Genomic DNA, 6,039 nt, shown 5'->3' on the forward strand with positions numbered 1-6,039 from the left:
GCTGCAGACAATGGTCTATTTGAGGTTGTGCAATTACTTGAAGGCAAGAAGTGGGGGTGTGGGGATGGCCTTGGCATGATGTTCGTCTTCATCAATGACATGCTGAAGACTCCGGAGAAGATGTTGTAGCTTCTCCACTCTGGGAAATACTGGACGACGAAGGGTACTCTGGCCACCATGTCCCGTGTTTGTCTTCCGATGAGGTCTGCGGTTTTTTGCTGCGGCGCATTGGAACTGTCAATCAATGAGTTGAGCACCATATCCTGTTTTCATGAGGGCATCTTTCAGCATCTGGATCTGCTCAGATGAGGAGAATCACAACAGACACCTCCAGACTCTGAAAGATGCCCTCATAAGAACAGGATATGGCGCTCAACTCATCGACCGACAGTTTTGACGTGTCACAGCAAAAAAACCGCACTGACCTCCTCAGAAGACAAACATGGGACATAGTGAGAGTACCCTTTGTCATCCAGTATTTCCCCGGCGTGGAGAAGCTACAATAGCTTCTCCGGAATCTTCAACGTGTCATTGATGAAGACGAATATTTCGCCAAGGCCATCCCCACAACCCCACTTCTTGCCTTCAAACGATCTCAAACAGACCACTATACATAGCAAACTACCCAGCCTTCAGGAGAATAGTGACCACGACACCACACATACCTGCCATAGCAACCTCTGCAAGACATGCCGGATCATTGACACAGATGCCATCTTCTCATGTGAGAACACCATCCACCAGGTACACAGTACATACACTTGCAACTCGACCGACATTGTCTACCTGATACGCTGCAGGAAAGGATGTCCTGAAGCATGGTACACTAGGGAGACCATGCAGATACTACGCATGAGTGAACACCGCTCAACAATCACCAGGCAAGACTATTCTCTTCCTGCTGGGGAACACTTCGACCTCTGATCTTTAGGTAAGCATTCTCCAAGGCGGCCTTCGTGACACACGACAGTGCAGAGTCATTGAGCAGAGACTGAAAGCCAAGTTCTGTACATGAGGACGGCTTCAACCGGGATCTTGGGTTCTTGTCACACTATTTGTAACTCCCATGACTTGCTTGGGCTTGCAAAATCTCACTAACAGTCCTGTCTGGAGACAATACACATCTCTTTAACCAATGCTTAATGTTATCTCCACACACATCTTTAAGACTTGATTAGCTGTAAAATCTCACCTTCTAATCCATATTCTGTAAACTGTGTGTGTGTGTCTTTATATGCTGTTTGTTCAGAACTCCCCACTCACCTGAAGAAGAGGCAGAGTCCTGAAAGCTAGTGGCGTTTGCTACCAAATAAACCTGTTGGACCTTAACCTGATGTGAGACTTCTTACCCTTTTTGGAACCAATGGAATGCACACTCATCAACTTTACTGATAGTGAGATATTGGCATTGAGCATCCCTAATTTTGATTGCTGTACCATTGGCCGCCTTGTGTTGCCCCAAACTTATATTCTGGAATTCCTTGAGCCCCTCGTTCTGCCTTCAAAATATTCCTTAAAACTTACCTCTTTGACCAAACTTTTAGCCAGCTGTCTTAAGGATTCGTAACTTCCGCAGAGAGATCTACCTTTACTCTAACTGCATAAGGGGACAAGGGAGCAGGTAAGTTTCATTGGCAAGTGGTTTACAGCAGGGGGAGGAACTGACCAAGTTGGAGATGGGGGTGTGTACTGGTGCCAGAGAAGAGGGCTAGGTCTTTAGATAGTTACTCTGGTATTAAAAAGGATTTTTTTTCCCCCACAGGCTAAAACTGGCAGAACCATCCAAAGTTAGCAAGAGATTCTCCAGTGCATCACTGAGTACCCCCCAAAATGGAGTGCTGGGGAACCAGGGAGTTGAGCCAATGTCTCTTTATGTGCCCCAGTATTAAATTTTGTTAGTCTTGAATGCACCATGAGATGTTTTGCTACATTAAGAACACAATATAGATATGGGTCACTGTTATTCCTTCCACATCAATTAGAACTGATTCTAACCAAACAGATTTTCACCCTCTCCTGCAAGTAATTCCCTTCCCCATGCTACATCAGAAGAACTCTGCTTACTTTCCTCTTGTCATTTACTTTTCAATATGTGAAAACCAATTCTGGCCAATTGCCTCTATAAATCATTTCTTGTGTAGCTGCAAAAATACAAGGACCAGGTTTTAAAGAGCGCCACAATAAGCAATGATTATCTCTGGACAAAAGCCTTTTGTCCTTTTAGATTAATCTCTCAAAAGGAACAAGTAACAGGAGCCTGTGGTCAGAATAAGTTGTTTAGACAACCAATAGATTAAAAACAGCAAACACAAGCAATGAACAAATAATTGATTTGGAAAGGAACCTAAGAGACAGAGTACCACTGAAGCCTTAGATGTGGAGGTGGTGAATTTCACAGATTGTGACAAAGAACCCAGTACAAGACTGGAAAGTATCTATATCTTGTTCAACTTATTTGAAAACTGAACAATTTATATTGTAGAATTTCTGATGATATATTAGAATTAAATTTAGAGATGTATCATTAATTCTTTGTAATTTCCTTCCTCCCACACCATCTCCCCATTGCCATTTTGTATTATCCTCACAGTAAGATCTACACTGAGTGTAATAATGTGTCTGCGTCTCAGTTAAATAGTGCATGATGAGGTACAGTATGCTCTAGCATAAACAGAACTTTAGTCAATTATATTTTGTTGTAATTTTCTACCTCTCCTCTCTCTTTTGGACTTTAATTTCTGTTGAGGTCTGACTGCTTCATTAACGAGGGGTTAGGGAATGGCTGCTGTTGATGCTGTCGTGACAGATTTGCTCCTGTGGCATGCTGGGTTGACTGTCAGTGTTCTGATTTTAGTACAGGACTTATTTCAAATGACAGTTTTCCCAAGCTGTATTTGCACTCATTGAACGCTGCATGTTACATTGTTCTGAATCAACAGATGTACCTAATTATGGTTTATGTTCAACCATATAAACCTCCAGATCTCTGAAACTTTACACCATGGTGGCAGTTAAATGAACTACCCTAAAAGGAGAGGTAAGGGGTTGTGAGGAGAGTGTGTGCATTGCAGTGGGGAGGCTGTGTGGGGTTTGGTGTCAGTCAATGTGTGTTGGTGGGGATGGTGTGTAGGCCAGAGATTGCCACCCTGGAGGCCCTGCTCTTCAGCCTGGCCCCCAACTCCCTGAACTGCCTACGCATATCCCCCCTGCTCTTCCTTCCTACGTCCTTCTCTCCTATGTATACAATTACATCAGCCTGGATCCCTTCTCCCTTCAAAATTCCCTCCACCCGCTCCAAAACATCCTGTACCCCTGCTCCAGGGAGGCAGACTACCAGCCTGGATTCCTGCTTTTGCCCACAGAACCGCCTATCAATTCCTTTAACCCTCCCATCCCCCACTACTATCTCACATGTAGCCCCCTTCCTTCCCTCCCTCTGAGGCATTCTGGTCCTCCTCTCTTGCCCGTTTTACCCCAGTTGTCACCTTACCCTTGATATTTTGGGAGACTACCTCGGGGTGGTCTTAGTACCATGACTCTTCTTTTTCCCCTTCCTAACAGTAACCCACCCATTCTGCCCCCCCCCCCCCCCCCCCCCCCAGGCTCTGGGATCTCCACTTGACCGTGGTTCCTATTCATTATTGCCTCGTTCTTCCTGACTAAAAATAAGTCCTCTAATTGCCTGACCTGGGCCCTCAGACGCTGCAACTCCAGACACTCGGTGCAGATGTGGACTTTCGGGAGACGCGTTGTCTCCAGGAACTCCCACATATTACAGCTGACGCGTCTCACCATAGACCCTGCCATTTACCTGAACACCCTTAGAGTTATGGGCACAGAATTGGAAAAAATGGAACCAGTAACTCACCTTGCCTAAGCCCTGTGAGCCAAAGCCCTTACAGCTCTCACTCTGCTACCCGCTGTCTACTGCAGCCTTCTTTTTATACTCCCGCGCTCCCTTCCCAACTGCCCCCGCGCCTAGCTCTCGCTACGGCAAACAAAAACACCGCAAACCAGCGATAGAGAGAAAAAAAAACTCAATCGAAAATTGAACACTCTCCAAGTACACTGCTCTGGAGAACATTTAAATGGGAAGGGCACAAATATTTTAGTTGGGAGGTTAGCTAGGCACCTTCCAATCCACCCCAGGGAGATTAAAATCTCCCACTACAACAACCGTATTCTTCCTACACTTATCCAAAATGTCTCTACATATACCTTCTTCCACTGCCCGCAGGCTGTCGGGTGGTCTGTAGTACACCCCTAGCATAGTAATCGCTCCCCTCCTATTTCTTCCTCATCTCAATTCCTAGCTCCTCTATATTATCCTCCCTCTGCACCGCTGTGATGTGCTCCCTAACTAACAACGCCACTCCCCCTCTTTTCAACCCTCCTCTGTCGTGCCTCTGGTATCCAAAAATCTATTCCTCTCAGTCTTGACTATACTCAAGCAGCCATGGACAATATCCTGGCTTAAGGCTAATATGTGGCAAATAAAATTTGTGCTGCACAAGTGCCAAGCAATGACCATCTCCAAAAATAGAGGATTTAATCTCTTCCCTTAGCATTCCGTAGAAAATTACAGCTCAGAAACAGGCCTTTTGGCTCTTCTTGTCTGTGCCGAACCATTTTTTGCCTAGTCCCACTGACCTGCACTTGGACCACATCCCTCCACCCCTCTCTCATCCATGAACCCGTCCAAGTTTTTCTTAAATGTTAAAAGTGACCCACGTTTACCACTTTATCCGGCAGCTCATTCCACACTCCCACCACCCTCTGCGTGAAGAAGGTCCCCCCTAATATTCCCTTTAAACTTTTCTCCTTTCACCCTGAACCCATGCCCTCTGGTTTCTTTCTCTCCTAGCCTCAGTGGAAAAAGCCTGCTTGCATTCACTCTATCTATACCCATCAAAATTTTATATACCTCTATTCCCTGGAGCGTAGAAGAATGAGGGGAGATTTGATAAAGTCCCAACCTATTCAATCTCTCTCTAACTCAACTTCTCAAGTTCCAGCAACATCCTTGTGAACCTGCTCTGCACTCTTTCAACCTCATTTACATCCTTCCTGTAACTAGGTGACCAAAACTGTACTCTAAATTTGGCCTCACCAATGCCAATTCAATTGCTGAATTCCCCTACTATCAATATCACGAGAGTTACCAGAAACAGGAGTGGCCGGATAAACATTGGCTTCCAGAACACATCAAAGGCTAGGGACCCTGCAGCAAGGAACTCAAATCTTGACTCCCTAAAGCCTAAACCACCGTCAATAAGGTACAAGTCAGGAACGTGTTAGCATACTCTCCACTTGCCTGGATGAGTGCAGCTCCAATGACATAGGAAACTCAACACCATTCAAGACAAAGCAGCTGTTTGATTGAATGTTTGTGGAAGCAGTAGCAATCTCTCAACCACCAACTGACAGTAACAACAGTGTGTACCATCTACAAAATGCCATGCAGGAACTCACCAAGGTTCCTCAGGCAACACCTTCCAAACCCAGGCCCACAATCATCTAGACGTACAAAGGCAGCAAATATTGGGAACACCATCACCTGAAGGTTCCCTTCCAAGTCAGTCATATTTCTAAGCCAGGATGATATCACCACTCTTTCACTGTCACTGGGTCAAAAGCCTGGAATACCCTCCTTTACAGCACTGTGGGTGTACCTACACCTCAAGAACTGCAACTGCTCAAGAAGGCAACACCTTCACAATGTTAACTAGGGATGAACAATAAATGCTGGCCTAGCCAGCAACACCCACATCCTATAGAATCCCCACAATGCAGTAAAAAGCCATCCAGCCTCTGTGAGACAGCAGTGCTAACCACTGTGCCACTTTAATGATGTTTAAATTTTGAGGGCAGGCTCCAAGCTTTGGTTTCAAAGGTTGTTTTTCCACTAACCTCCCAGCCCCAGCACACGATTCAATCGTTAAATATAACTGGCAAGGTAGTTATTTTCAAGCACTAAATTTGGATTGCTGAAACTGATTTTTTTTTTGCTGCTCTTTACGACAACCAATGTTTTTGTTT

The sequence above is a fragment of the Carcharhinus amblyrhynchos genome, chromosome 15 (assembly GCF_965287045.1).
Source record: "Carcharhinus amblyrhynchos chromosome 15, sCarAmb.v2.hapA, whole genome shotgun sequence".
Taxonomy (NCBI): domain Eukaryota; kingdom Metazoa; phylum Chordata; class Chondrichthyes; order Carcharhiniformes; family Carcharhinidae; genus Carcharhinus; species Carcharhinus amblyrhynchos.